Source organism: Oryctolagus cuniculus, chromosome X (genome assembly GCF_964237555.1).
Source record: "Oryctolagus cuniculus chromosome X, mOryCun1.1, whole genome shotgun sequence".
NCBI lineage: Eukaryota > Metazoa > Chordata > Mammalia > Lagomorpha > Leporidae > Oryctolagus > Oryctolagus cuniculus.
In genome coordinates, this window is record NC_091453.1 from 86,185,433 (window position 1) to 86,201,892 (window position 16,460).

At 36.5% G+C, this 16,460-nt stretch overlaps 1 protein-coding gene across 8 annotated transcripts in view; it reads left to right on the forward strand.

Moving 5' to 3' along the window:
• RBM41 (RNA binding motif protein 41) overlaps positions 1-16,460 on the forward strand; it is a 56,277-nt gene that overhangs the window by 19,677 nt on the left and 20,140 nt on the right. The gene's annotated exons all lie outside the window — the stretch shown is intronic.

The following is a 16,460-nucleotide window of genomic DNA, read 5'->3' on the forward strand; positions in this document are numbered from 1 at the left end:
TTAACTAACTATATTGAAAGAGACCCCATTTCCAAATAAGGTCATGATCTGAGGCTCCAAATAGACATGAATTTTAGGGGGTTACTTTTCAAACCAGCTCATTCATTTATTGTTACTTCCTCACCTCTCATTCACTTTTTTTTTTTTTTTACAAACTATGGACTGTATTGAAGAGCACTTAAAACATAGTACATGTTTAGTTAGATCAAGAAATAGAGCATTGCCAATATGCTAAAAGCCTCTGCATGCCCCTCACAAATAACCCCCTCCCCATCCAGTATAACCACTTCCCTTACTCATGATAATCATTTCCTTGCTTTTCTTTTCTTTTTACAACTCACACATCTAGCACTAGACAGTGTTTAACCTTGTCTGTGTTTAAGCATTATATCAATGAATTGTACTCAATTTATTCTGTTAGCTCTTCCTTTTCTACTTAATGTATTTGTGATATTCATTAGTATTTCTATGTATAGCCATAATTCATTTATTTTCATTGACATGTACTGTTTCTTTATATGAACATACCACAATGTATTTATCCATTCTACTGTAGTGGGACATTTAGATTGTTCTCATTTGGAGGGTTAAATCTGCTATTGTGATCATTCTTGTATATGTGTCTTGGGATACATGTGTAGAAGATTCTCAGGGTACATACCCAGGAGTGGCATTGAGAATAAAATGTTCATACATAGTCAATATTAATAGATAATGAATTTCTTTTTTATTATTTATTATTATTTACTTGAAAGTCAGAGTTACACACAGAGAGAAGGAAAGGCAGAAAGAGAGAGAGGTCTTCCATCTGCTGGTTCACTCCCCAGATGGCTGCAACATCTGGAGCTGCGCTGATCCGAAGCCAGGAGCCAGAAGCTCCCTCCAGGTCTCCCACATGGGTGCAGGAGCCCAAGGATTTGGGCCATCTTCTACTGTTTTCCCAGGCCATAGCAGAGAGCTGGATTGGAAGTGGAGCAGTCAGGACTGGAAGCAGTGCGCATATGGGATGCTGGCACTACAGGCAGCAGCTTTACCTGCTACGCCACAGCACCAGCCCCTAGATAACTAATTCCAGAAGGGATTTCTCCTAGCTAAAATCCCACCAACCAGGTAGGAAATTTTCAGGTTGCTCCATAACTGTCTACACTGGTATTGTTAGACTCCAGTCTCCTCAGCATTTGATTACATTTCATTGTGTTTGTTTTTCCCTTTATTAATACTTAACATTCATTTTATTACTTTGAATATTTGTATCCCTTAGTCAAATTATTTTTCTCAACCTTTTATCTTGAGAAAAATCGAAATGAATCCATGCCCTCATTTATATCCACTAACTATTGACATTTTACCATGTTTGCTTAATCTGCATTCCTCCATGTAAGCATGTATATATATAGTTTATTGTTAAGCTATGTGAAATACTTGTCAGACATAATAAAGTTTTATTACTAATTACTTCACTATATATTCCTTAAGAACATTCTTCTATGTAATGGCAATTTTATGTTGACTCCTAAGAAATTTAACATTGTGACTCTAATATTATCTAATATATGAAGAGACTTCAAAAAGTTTTCAGAAAATAGAATTAAAAAATGTGTGTGTGTTTTTTTATTTGACAGGTAGAGTTACAGACAGAGAGAGAGAGAGAGAGAGAGGTCTTCCCTCCGTTGCTTCACTCCCCAAATGGCCGCAACGGCTGGCACTGTGCCGATCCGAAGCCAGGAGCCAGGTGTCTCCTCCTGGTCTCCTATGTGGGTGCAGGGGCCCAAGCACTTGGGCTATCCTCCACTGTCCTCCCGGGCCACAGCAGAGAGCTGGACTGGAAGAGGAGCAACTGGGACTAGAACCTGGCACCCCTATGGGATGCCAGTGCCACAGGCAGAGGGTTAACCAAGTCAGCCATGGCGCCAGCCCGATAAGTTTGTTTTGATGCAAAAAAGTTTGAAATCCATGCATAGTTTTTTTCATAACATTCTTTTTCCATGAACTTTTTGAAGGCCCCTCATAAAATTTGCAATCAGATTTCTCAATTTTAAATCCAGGATATAATGAGAGATCACAAATTTGCATTTAGTTTTCTTTAGAACTGTTCCCCTGCAGAGTGAGAGAGAGAGAGTGTGTGTGTGTCTTTCAGAACATTGATATTTCAGGAAAGTATTGGGATTATATATCCTGAATATTCTATCTCCAACTCTCTTCTCTAATCTTAAATGCATTTTCTTATACATTTGTACAAGTTCTCTATTGTTGTAGATACTTATTCTTTCTTGGTTGTGTCTTGAAAATGGCTATTACCATTCCATGGCTTATAATTTCATTGCTTTTATGGTATCTTTTGATGAACTAAGTTTTTCATTTTTATGTAGTGAGTACAGGTTATTAATTTTCCCTTTATACTTGGTGCTTTTGTGGTTTGATTAATAAAACTCTCCCTACCATTAGTACAGGAAGATACTGTTCTTTATTCTAAAAGCTTGATGATTTTTGTCTTTTACATTTAAGTCTTTAATATACCTGGAATTGTTTTATGTATGTGGTAAAACATAGGGTTCCTGTTTCTTTTACTTCATGTAAATAGCCCTCTATTCACAATGTCATATAATGAAAATTTTGTCCCTGAACTGTTACTGCATTGCTACGTCTGTCATATACTGTGTGTTCATATATGGTTGAATAATTTTCCGATTCTCTCTTTTGTTCTTTGATTTTTGGAGCTATTCTGTAATCAATATCATACGGTCTAGCTTTATAATGTTTTGATATCTGGTACAGTAAAAGAACAATTATTTATACTTTGTTGCTCTTCAAAAGTATTTTGTTACTTTTGACATTTTGCCTTTCCACAGAAATTTTAGAATCAGTTTATCAAATCTCACACACACACACACACACACACACACACTTTTATATGGTTTTGATTGGGATTTCATTGAGTGTTTAAAGCAGTGGAGGACAGTTGACATATTTGTAATATATGTCTTCAGAGCTTCAAATGTGAATATGCTATTTTTCTATTAATTATTCTTTAATGTCTTTTAGTTCATTTTCTGTTTTCTTTCTCACATTCTGTAATACTGAGTAGTTTATTTTTAAACAGCTTCACTGAGGTATATAATTTACATGTGGTGAAATTCACCTGCTTTAAGTGAATTTAAATCAATTCAGTGATTTTTAGTAAATTTATAGAATTATACAGTCATCACCACAATCCAAGTTTTAAGTCACTTCCATCACCCAACAAAATTCCCTTGAGCCTATTTGCAACAAGTGACCCCCACAAATATCTTAAGCCCCTGTCTCTAAATTTGTCTCTTCCAGATATTTCATATAAATGGAATCTTACAATATGTAGTTTTCTAATCTGGCTTCTTTCAGGTAGCCTAATGTTTTTGAGACTAGTCCATGTTATAGTATGTATCAACAATTTGTTTTTGTTGCTTAAAAAGTGATCCATTGTGTAGATGCAATACCCATTTTAAAAAAGATTTGTTCACTGCTTGATTAGATTTGGGTGGGTTCCACTTTCATAATAGTACTGTGAATAAATACCTATATATAGATAGATGGATAGGTAGATAGACATATAGATAGAAGTAGATATGGCTCCATTTATTTATTTGAAAGGCAGAGTTACAGAGAGAGAGAGAGAGAGAGAGAGAGATTGATTTTCTGTCTGCTGGCTCATCCCCAAATGGCCCCAATGGCTGGAGCTGGGCCAATCTGAATCCAGGAGCCAGTAGCTTCATCCCAGTCTCCTTTATGGGTGCAGGGGGCCCAAGGATTTTGGCAATCTTACATTACTTTCCCAGGAGTGTTAGCATGGAGCTATATCGGAAGTGGAGCAACCAGGACTTGAACCAGCACCCATATGGGATGCCAGCATTGCAAGTGGTAGCCTTACCCACTAAACCACTTACCCAGCTGTGAATATATTTTAATTTCTTTTGGATGAATGAAATCTCTGGGTCATATGGTGACTCTATGACCATTTGAGAAAATGCCAAACTGTTTACTAATATTTGTTCCCTGCCACCCACGTAGAGACCAGCCTGGCCCAGTCCTGGCTATTGAGGGCTTTGGGGGAGTGAACCAGTGGATGGGAGTTCTTTCTCTGTCTCTATCTCTGTGCCTTTGAAATACGTAAAACAAATAAGGTATATAACTTGCAAATATTTTCTTTATATTTTCTTAATGGCATCTTTTGAAGGCCAAAGATTTCTAATTTTTAAAAAAGAGAGAATGTGTGTGTGTGTGTGCACGTGCGTGTGTATGTGCACACATGTGATCCTATCCCTGGTTCACTCCCCAAATGGCTTCAAAGGCCAAGGCTAAAACCAGGAACTGGGAATTCAATCCACGTCTCCTATGAGGGTGGCAGGGACCCAATAACTTGAGCCAACACCTATGCTTCATTAACAGGAAACTGGAGTCAGGAGCCAGAGCTGGGTATCAAACCCAGGAACTCAGATATGCGATGTGGACATATCAGCCACTAAGACAAATGTTCACCCCCAAAAGTTTCAATGTTAATGAAATTAACTTTATGAGTTTTTTAAAAAGATTTATTTATTTACTTGAAAGTCAGAGTTACACAAAAAGAGAAGGAACTATATATTATATATATATATATAGAGAGAGAGAGAGAGAGAGAAAGAGAGAGAGAGAGAGAGAGAGAGAGAGAGGTGTTTCATCCACTGGTTCATTCCCCAGTTGGCCGAAACAGCAGGAGCTGTGCCAATCTCATTCCAGGAGCCAGGAGCCTCCTCCAGGTCTCCCACATGGGTGCAGGGGCCCAAGGTCTTTGGGCCATCTTCTATTGCTTTCTCAGGCCATAGCAGAGAGCTGGATTGGAAGTAGAACAGCCAGGACTAGAATGAGTGCCCATTTGGGATGCCGGCACTGCAGGCAGCGGCTTTAACTGCTGTACCACAGCGCCATCTCCATCAGTTTGTTTTATTACTGGTTCTCATGGTGTCATGTCTGAGAAGTTTTTGCAAGAAATTCTCTTGTGTTTCCTTCTAGAATATTTAGTCTTCATTCTTACATTTTAATCTATTATACATATGAATTAAATTTTGTGTATGAGGTAAAGGGTCAAATTTACTATTGCTGTATATGGATTTCCAATTGTCCAAGCACTTTTTATCGTAAACACTATGATTTTCTCCCATTGAATTTTCTTGGTACTTTTTTGGAAAAACCAATTGACTATAAATATATGAGTGTATTTTTGAGCACTGAACTTGGTTTCATTACTCTGTGAGTCTAAGCCTGTCTTTATATTCTAAATCTCTTTATTATACCTTTATAGTAAGTTTCAAAATTGAATAGTGTAATTTCTCCAAGTTTATTTGTCTTTTTTTTTTTGACAGGCAGAGTGGACAGTGAGAGAGAGAGACAGAGAGAAAGGTCTTCCTTTGCCGTTGGTTCACCCTCCAATGGCCACCGCGGCCGGCGCACCGCGCTGATCTGATGGCAGGAGCCAGGTACTTATCCTGGTCTCACATAGGGTGCAGGGCCCAAGGACCTGGGCCATCCTCCACTGCACTCCCTGGCCACAGCAGAGAGCTGGCCTGGAAGAGGGGCAACAGGGACAGAATCCGGCGCCCCGACCGGGACTAGAACCTGGTGTGCCGGCGCCGCAAGGCGGAGGATTAGCCTATTGAACCGTGGCGCCAGCTATTTGTCTTTTTAAAAATCTCTTTTTCTAGTCTAGGTCCTTTTGTAATTCTATATAAGTTTTGGAAACAGCTTATGAATTTTTCTACAAAATAGCCTACTAAAATTTGTTTGGGATTGAGTTGAATCTGTAATTCGATTTGGGGAGAATTATTATCTTACTAATGAATCTTTTAACCCAAGAAGGGAATATGGAATGTCTCTTCCTTTATTTAGATATTCTACAATTTATTCTACAATTTATAAAACAACCCGGTTTTATAGTTTCTAATTATCAATCTTACACTTTTTTATAAAACATATTTCTAGGCATTTAATGATTTTGATACTCTTATGAATAAAATTGTTTTCTTATTTTCTGATTGTTTTTTGCAAGTCTATAGACATACAGTGGATTTCCATGCAGTGATCTTATAGCCTATGATTAAAATAGTTTAGTAATTTTAATAATTTTATTATAGATACCTTTGAATTTTCTACATAAACAAGCATGTGTCCTATAAATAAAGACAGTTTTACTTCTTCCTTTCCGATCTGAAGACTATATTTTTTTGCTTCCTTCTGTTGTCTAGTACAGGGATGGGGAATGTCCGTCCTGTGGGCTGTATAAGGCCCATGAAATCATTTGGTCTGGCCCTCAAAGGCAACTGCAGGCAGGACTTCAAATTCAATAAATCTGTAACAGGCTAATTTTTAAGTTGATAATTTTGTATGGCCCATAAATGATGTTATAAATATCCAGATTACCCTTGGCAGAAAAAAAGGTTCCCATCCTTGGTCTAGAACTTTCATTATATGTTCAATTGAACTGATGAGAGCTAATATTCTTTCCATTTTCCAGTCTTCAAGGGAAAGGATTTAAATTATCAACTGTTAAGTGTGATCTGAGTTCTAGGCTTTCTGTACATGCTCTTTGGCAGTGTATTACTTTCCCATGGGTGCTATATCTATTCTATACATTTGGGGATCTAAAACAACACTAGATGTATTCTCTCATATTTCTAGAGGTCAGAAGTCCTGAAATCAAGATGTTGACAGAGCTGTATTCCTTCTAGAGGCCCTAGAGTGAACCTTGCACAGCTTCTCAAGACCACCTGCATTCTTTAATTCATGATCACATTGCTCCAACTTCTGCATCCATCATCACGTCTCCTATTCTTTTTGACTTTTCTGCTTCCTTCATATAAGTACTCTTGTGACTACATTGTGCCCACCTGTGTAATCCAGTACAATCTCAATACCTTTAACTTAATCATATCTGCAGAGTCTCTTTTACCATGTAACTTGTATTTTCAGATGCCAGGAATAAAGATATGGAAATCTTTGTAGGGGAAGCCATTATTTAGCCTACCACAGGCAGGTTGAAGATATCATCCCTTCTATTGCTAGTTAATTGAATTATGGTGTAAGTCATGGATGGATGTTAGATTTTATTTAATGCTTTTTCTGTACCTGCTACCACGATCTTGTTGTTTAAGGTTTTAATCTATGGGTGGGCATTTGATGCATTGTTTAAGATGTCACTTAGGTTGCCTGTACCCCATATCACAGTGCCTGTGTTCAAGTCCTACCTCCATTTCCAATCCAGCATCCTAGGAGGCAGCAGGTGATGGTTCTGTGCTTGGGTTCTTTCCATCCACATGGGAAATTTAGATGGACTTCCAGTCTCCTGGATTCAACCTGGCCCAGCTCCAGCTGTTGTAAGCATTTGGGGAGTAAATCAGTGAAAAGGAGATCTCTATCTGTCTCTGTCTCTCTGCCTTTCAAATAAAATCAAAATAAATACAAATAAAGTTCAGAAAACATTACTTTTTTTTAAAGATTTATTTATTTATTTGAAAGAGTTACGCAGAGAGAGAGAGAGGTCTTCCATCCGCTGGTTCACTCCCCAATTGGCTGAAACGGCTGGAGCTGCGCCAATCCAAAGCCAGGTGCCAGGAGCTTCTTCCGGGTCCCCCACGCGATTGCAGGGGCCCAAGGACTTGGGCCATCTTCTACTGCTTTCCCAGGCCACAGCAGAGAGCTGGATCGGAAGTGGAGCAGCCAGGACTAGAACTGGTGCCCATATGGGATGCTGGCGCTTCAGGCCAAGGCGTTAATCTGCTGCGCCACAGAGCTGGCCCCCCAAAACATTACTTTTTAAATAGTTTTAATTAATGTGATGATATCAATTGATTTTTAGATGTATACCAATGTTTTATTCCTGGGATAAATCCCATCTGTATGTGTATAGTTCTATTGCTAAATTGGACCTGCTATTTTTTTTTCTTTTTTCCTCTTTACTCTTTTTACTAGACAGCCTGAGATCTAATAGGCTTGCTGATGTTTTATTAGGTATGTTTATTAGGTATTATGGCATTTATGTTCATGAGAGATATTATTGGTCTATAGTTTTCTTGTGATGTTTGTTCAACTTTGTTGTCAGTGTAATACTGATGACATAGAATGAGTTGGAAAGTATTTCCTCTGTATTTTCTGAAAGTGTTTGTGCAGGATCTGTATTATTTTAGAAAATATTTTATAGAATTTACCAATGGAGCTATAAGGACCTGAATTTTTCTTTTTCTTTGTAGTTAGTTTATTGATTGATACTTCAACCTCATTACTTATGGTAAGTTTATCTAACTTCTCTTTCTTGAGTCTGTTTTCATAATTTTTATCTTTCTATGAATTTTTCAGTTCATCTAAGTTCTCTAATTTTTTGGCCTAAATTGAATCCTAATATTCCTGTCATTTTCATTTCTTTTTTAGAAAGTTATTTATTTCATTTGGAGGGCAGAGAGACAGAGAGATCTCCCATCTGCTGATTTACTCTCCAAATGCCCACAACAACTGTGGCTGGATCAGGCTGAAGCTGGAAGCTAGGAACTCAATCCAGGTCTCCCATGTGAATGGCAGGGACTCAGCCACATGAGCCATCACCTACTACTTCCCAAGGTGTGCATTAGCAGGAAGCTGGAATCAGGAGTGGAGCTGACACTAGAAACCTAGAACTCTGAGATGGGATACAGATGTCCCAAGCAGCACCATAACAACTATGCCAAATGCCAATACCCATTTTTTATTTCTGAGGTGTGAGTAGTGATGCTTTAATTCTTGATTCTAGGCATTTTTGTCTTTCATTTTCTTAGTCATTCTAGCTAACGGTTTGATATTTGTTTTTTTTTTTAAAGATTTATTTATTTATTTGAAAGGCAGAGTTACAGAGAGGCAGAAGGAGAAAGAGAGAGAGGGGGAGGGAGGGAGGGAGGTCTTCTATCCGCTGGTTCACTCCCCAGATGTCTGCAATGGCCAGAGCTTTGCCAATCCAAAGCCAGGAGCCAGGAGCTTCTTCTGGGTCTGCAACGCGGGTGCAGGGGCCCAAGGACTTGAGACATTTACTACTGCTTTCCCAGGCCATTAGCAGAGAGCTGGATCAGAAGAGGAGAAACTGGGACTTGAACTGGTGTCCATATGGGATGCCAGCACTTCATATGACAGCTTTACCCTCTACGCCACATCGCTGGCCCCTTGATATTTGTTTAAACTCTTCAAAGAACCAGGTTTTGGTTTTGTTGATTTTCTTTTCTTTTTTTTTCTGTTGGATTGATTCATTATCTGATATTTATTATTTATTTTCTTCTGCTTGCTTTGTGTTTAGTTTACTCTTTCTCTAGTTTCCTAACTTAGAAGCTCAGGTTATAAATTTGAAAAACATTCTTCTTTTCTGATAGCATTAGCTCTATACATTTCTCTCTGAGCACTGTTTTAGCTACATCCATACATTTTGGTAAGTTGCATTTTCATTTTCATTCAGTTAAAAATATTTTAAATGTCCTTTGAGAGTTCTTTGATCTGGTTTATTTATAAATGTGTTGTTTAATTTCTATATATTTGTGTTTTCTACTACTTTTTATGTTAATGAGTCAATAAGTTTATTCCATTGTGGTCAGAGAACATACTTTGTATGCTTTCAATCTATAATTTTTTAAACATTCTACCACTTTGGGCCCTCACTTTGTTATTCCCATAATAGGTTGCTTACTTTAATTCAGATCTTTTTTTTTAACTTTTATTTAATGAATATAAATTTCCAAAGTACAGCTTATGGATTACAATGGCTTCCCCCCCATAACGTCCCTCCCACCCGCAACCCTCCCCTTTCCCACTCCCTCTCCCCTTCCATTCACATCAAGATTCATTTTCGATTCTCTTTATATACAGAAGATCAGTTTAGCATACATTAAGTAAAGATTTCAACAGTTTGCTCCCACACAGAAACATAAAGTGAAAAATACTGTTTGAGTACTAGTTATAGCATTAAATCTCAATGTACAGCACACTAAGGACAGAGATCCTACATGAGGAGTAAGTGCACAGTGACTCCTGTTGTTGACTTAACAAATTGACACTCTTGTTTATGGCATCAGTAATCACCCTAGGCTCTTGTCATGAGCTGCCAAGGCTATGGAAGCCCCCTGAGTTCACCAACTCTGATCATATTTAGACAAGGCCATGGTCAAAGTGGAAGTTCTCTCCTCCCTTCAGAGAAAGGTACCTCCTTCTTTGATGACCCGTTCTTTCCACTGGGATCTCACTCACAGAGATCTTTCATTTAGGTTTTTTTTTTTTTCCTAGAGTGTCTTGGCTTTCCATGCCTGAAATACTCTCATGGGCTTTTCAGCCGGATCCGCATGCCTTAAGGGATGATTCTGAGGCCAGAGTGCTGTTTAGGACATCTGCCAATCTATGGGTCTGCTGTGTATCTCACTTCCCATGTTGGATCGTTCTCTCCCTTTTTTATTCTATCAGCTAGTATTTGCAGACACTATTCTTGTTTCTGTGATCCCTTTGGTTCTTAGTCCTATCATTATGATCAATTGTGAACAGAAATTGATCAATGGGACTAGTGAGATGGCATTGGTACATGCCACCTTGATGGGATTGAGTTGGAATCCCCTGGTATGTTTCTAACTCTACCGTTTGAGGTAAGTCAGCTTGAGCATGTCCCAAATTGCACATCTCTTCCCTCTCTTATTCCCACTCTTATATTTAACAGCGATCACTTTTCAGTTAAGTTTCAGCACTTAAGAACAATTGTGTATTGATTACAGTATTCAACCAAAAGTATTAAGTAGAACAAACAAAAAAAATCCTAAGAGGGATAACATATTAAGTTACTCATCAACAGTCAGGGTGAGGGCTGATCAAGTCACCGTTTCTCATAGTGTTCATTTCACTTTAATAGGTTTCCTTTTTGGTGCTCAGTTAGTTGTCACCTATCAGGGAGAACAAGTGGTATTTGTCCCTTTGGGATTGGCTTATTTCACTCAGCATAATGTTTTCCAAATTCCTAACAGGGATCACTTTTCAGTTAAAATTTAAACACCTAAGAATAATCATGTGTTAATTACAGAGTTCAACCAATGGTACTAGAACAAAAAAAATACTAAAATGGATAAAGTATTACATTGTACATCAACCGTCAGGACAAGAGCTGATCAAGTCACTGTTTCTCATAGTGTCCATTTCACTTCAACAAGTTTCCCCTTTGGTGCTCAGTTAGTTGTCGCCGATCAGGGAGAACATATGGTATTTGTCCCTTTGGGACTGGCTTAATTCACTCAGCATGATGTTTTCCAGATTCCTCCATCTTGTTGCAAATGACCGGATTTCATTGTTTTTGACGGCTGTATAGTATTCTATAGAGTACATGTCCCATAATTTCTTTATCCAGTCTACTGTTGATGGGCATTTGGGTTGGTTCCAGGTCTTAGCTATTGTGAATTGAGCTGCAATAAACATTAATGTGCAGGCTGTTTTTTTGTTTCCCAATTTAGTTTCCTCTGGGTAAATTCCAAGGAGTGGGATGGCTGGGTTGAATGGTAGGGTTATATTCAGGTTCCTGAGGAATCTCCAGACTGACTTCCATAGTGGCTTTTCCAGTTTGCATTCCCACCAACAGTGGGTTAGTGTCCCTTTTTCCCCACATCCTCTCCAGCATCTATTGTTGGTAGATTTCTGAATGTGAGCCATTCTCACCTGGGTGAGGTGAAACCTCATTGTGGTTTTGATTTGCATTTCCCTGATTGCTAGTGATCTTGAACATTTTTTCATGTGTCTGTTGGCCATTTGGATTTCCTCTTTTGAAAAATGTCTATTGAGGTCCTTGGCCCATCTCTTAAGTGGGTTGTTTGTTTTGTTGTTGTGGAGTTTCTTGATTTCTTTGTAGATTCTGGTTATTAACCCTTTATCAGTTGCATAGTTTGCAAATATATTTTCCCATTCTGTTGGTTGCCTCTTCACTTTCCTGACTGTTTGTTTTGCAGTACAGAAACTTCTCAATTTGATGCAATCCCAAATGTTAATTTTGGCTTTGACTGCCTGTGCTTCTGGGGTGTTTTCCAAGAAGTCATTGCTGGTACCTGTATCTTGCAGGGTTTTTCCAATGCTCTCTAATAATTTGATGGTGTCAGGTCATAGATTTAAGTCTTTAATCCATGTTGAATGAATTTTTGTGTAAGGTGAAAGGTAGGGGTCTTGCTTCATGAATCTGCACATGGAAATCCAGTTTTCCCAGCACCATTTATTGAATAGACTGTCCTTACTCCAGGGATTGGTTTTGGATCCTTGATCAAATATGAGTTGGCTGTAGATGTTTGGGTTGATTTCTGGTGTTTCAATTCTGTTCCATTGGTCTATCCATCTGTTTCTGTACCAGTACCATGCTGTTTTGATTACAGCTGCCCTGTAGTATGTCTTGAAATCTGGTATTGTGATGCCTCCAGCTTTGTTTTTGTTGTACAAGATTGTTTTAGCTATTCGAGGTCTCCTTTGTCTCCATATGAATTTCAGCATCATTTTTTCCAGATCTGAGAAGAAGGTCTTTGGTATCTTGATTGGTATTGCATTGAATCTATAAATTGCTTTTGGGAGAATGGACATTTTGATGATATTGATTCTTCCAATCCATGAGCATGGAAGATTTTTCCATTTCTTGGTATCCTCTTCTATTTCTTTCTTTAAGGTTTTGTAATTTTCATTGTAGAGATCTTTAACGTCCTTGGTTAAGTTTATTCCAAGGTATTTGATTGTTTTTGTAGCTATTGTGAATGGGATTGATCTTAGAAGTTCTTTCTCAGCCATGGCATTGCCTGTGTATACAAAGGCTGTTGATTTTTGTGCATTGATTTTATACCCTGCTACTTTGCCAAAATCTTCTATGAGTTCCAATAATCTCTTAGTAGAGTTCTTTACTCAGATGTCACCTAATCAATGAGGCCTATCCAGATCAACATAAAAATTGCAATGATCATCACTATTACCTCCTAGTTCTTCCTGTTTTACTGTACTCTATTTTTTCTTTTTCATATCATTCATAACCTAATATATAATTCACTAGCTCTGTGAAAATAGAGATCTTTATTGATCTATTTCTATAACCTAGGATATTGCCTGGCTCATATTGGTCACCAAATACATATTTTTGAGAATATACATTAGTATATTTACCCAGTTCCACTTGCTCTATAACCTTACAACACAAGGATATTTGAAAAAGATCATGGGAAAATGGAATTAAAGTTAAGTTTATTTTGGTGCAAAAATCTTGAAATCTACATATACATTTTCATAATATGCGTTTTCCACAAACTTTTTTTGAAGATCCCTCATATTTATTAACTTTAAAAATATTTTGCACTAACTGTTGAAATCTTTACTTAGTGTAGAGCTGATCTTCTGTATATAAAGATAATTAAAAATGAATCTTAATTAAGAGTAGGATGGGAAAGGGAGTAGGAGATGTAATGGTTTGCGGGTGGGAAGGTAGTTATGGGGGGAAGAACTGCTATAATCTAAAAGTTCTACTTTCAAAATTTATATTTATTAAATAAAAGTTTTCTGTAAAAAAGAAATCCAAAAAATGTTTTACACCAAAATAAACAACTTTTAATTCTGTTTTCCTTCATCTTTTTGAAATAATGTCTTACATGTGGTATTGATATTCTTTTTCATCTTTGCCAATATATCGATTTTCTTTTAGTATCTCATTCCCTTTTTAATTTAGCTTCCTGAATCCTAATATGGCTAGCAACTTTTGCCTACATTTATTAGCTATGTGGAACATCTCTCCAATCTTTTTGTACATTTTCCTGATGGTTGTCCTTCGTTTTCTTAATGATTTGTAAGAACTATTTATATAGTCTGTATTCACATTCTCTAATAGTTATTTGTGTAGCAAATACCTGTTTGTATTCTGTGACTTTTTCCCCCATCTCTATGACATTTTTGAGGAACACACATTCTCAATGTAGTTGAATACCTATCTTTTCTGTAATGTTTAGTGCTTTTTTTGGATTTTTTGGGGGGATCCTAAGAAATACTTTCTAAATACTCTTATGCCTTGCTGGTGGAAATACAGAATAATATGACTCCTACAGAGTGAAATTTAGCAATATACAGAGAAATTACATATACATTTACCATTTGTCTCAGCTATTCCACTTCTTACAGTATATTTCTGAGCTATACTGGAAAAATACCAAATTGCGTATGCACAGTGTTGTTCATCAGAGCATTATTCATAATAGCATAAGTCCAAAGCATATCAGTAGGGGAGTAGTTGAGTAAACTATTTACATCTGCATAATGGAGTACAATACAGCTATAAGAAGAAAGAAGAGCTCTACATATTAATATGAAATTATCTACAGAATACATTGTTAAATGCAAAATTGTAAGTTGTATAACAGTGTTTATGAGTTGCCTTTTATGTAGGAGAGGAATGTAACTACTCAATTATATGTGTGTGTGTATATATATATATATATATATGCTTATTTGCTTATATTTTCAAAAAGAAACAGTGGAATCATAAACCTAATAAAATATTATTTATGGGGAAGGAAGGGAATGGGATGAAGGGGACAGAGATGGAAGTGAGACTTCTGTTAAGGTACTGTATGAAAGTTTTCACTTTAGATCCATGTAAATGTTTTACATAATTAAATATTTAATCAAAAAGGAAAAATAATCAATCCCTAAAATTCCAAAACAACCTGAAGCAAATGAACCTAATTATAAAGTTGGTAGCATAACCTACAGAGAAATCAGTTACTTATAGTGACTTTAAAACAATAGTTGTATATTCCTAATAGAATATATTCTAAGGGCAAAAGTAACTGCAAAGAAATATAAAACTGCATTCAGTGGTTTTATTGTTGAGAGTCACAACAGTATTGTTATTGATATATTAAAATTATTTAAGTGTATTGTAGAAAGAAGCTAATAAATAATTTTGCTAATATTAGGAGCCACTATTTTAAGCATATAAGGAAAGAGGTGTAAGTTTAACATCAAGATGTTTAAGTAGAAAACTTGCAAACTTATATTTGAATTGAAAATACCAATATGGCGTCATAATTTATTTTTCTCCTAAAAATGTACTGACTCTGTTCAATTTAAAAGCCTAGGAACAATGATGAGCATACCTAGCAACACACTGTGGTTTCTAACTATCACTTCTCACTAGAAGGAATGAGAGATACTTGGAGATAATATAACAGATTTGGGTTTGTGTGAGATTAACATAGGATATCTTGCTGTGCCAGGAAATCAGTAAACTATACAGCAGGTGATTTGAAGGGGATTCCACTGATCCTAAGTAATTTGACCACTGAAAGGAATTATTACATTTAATTGAAACACATGAAATATGTGAAAATACATGTTCTCATAATTATACTAAAATATTGATAACCATTGGACATTTCTAAGGTACTAACTCATTTTTTTCATAATTGATAAATAATGGAGGGGAAAAAAATCAAACATATTTCCTACCTTTCCTGTATAAGAGAAGTCAAATAGTTGATGACGGTAAGTTCACTATAGAGTTCCACACAATAAATACAAAAGAAATAATAGAATTGGAAATGCTCCATCTTGCAACTTCTAATAAATTAATAGATCTTGATAATGATCACTAGTGGATGTAAAATCCCTTAGGTTAGAGATGAATAGAAGAATTTAATAATGGAATGATGAGAGTAATGCCACTTGAATCCACTTACCAATTTCAGCATCATTAAAAATGTGACCTGCAAACACGATGCGCCTTATGACATGATGCAATAGAAAGTTCACATCTATGAAGGATTCTTGCTTAAAAATACTGAACCTATAGATCATCACTGTCCAGTGCAACTTTCTACAGTGACATAAATAGTCTATTTCTGCTGTCCAGTGTGGTATCCACTAGACACATGTGGCTGTTGAGCACTTGAAATGTGCTAAGTTTGAGGAACTGATATTAAAAAAGTAATTTAAATAGACACATGTGGCCAGTGGCTACTATATTAACTTGAATAGTTTGAGATTTAATGGCCAAGAAATAGGAGATTGAGGAATAAGTTAAACATTACCATTAAGAAACAACTGATAATATCCACTTGTTCATAGAACAAATTTGGTTTCTCTAATAAATGTATGGGGTAGGAGATGAGCTGGAGGTGTGGGAAGGGAGGACACTTTTAGAATAAAATAGAAAGAGATTTAAGAGATAATAACAGCCAAAGACCAGTTTAAATCTCAAATTGAATAACCAAATATAAAAACTATCTTTGAGATAATCAGGGGAATTTGATTATGAGCTTAAAGTTAGACAATACTAAAGAATTATTATTAATTTTGTGAAGTATGATGTTGCCATCCTGGTTATATTTTTTAAATGTCCTTAGCAGTTACAGGTGCTTGTAAGAGGGTAATTCAAAAAATTCATGTAAAAAATGGAATTAAAT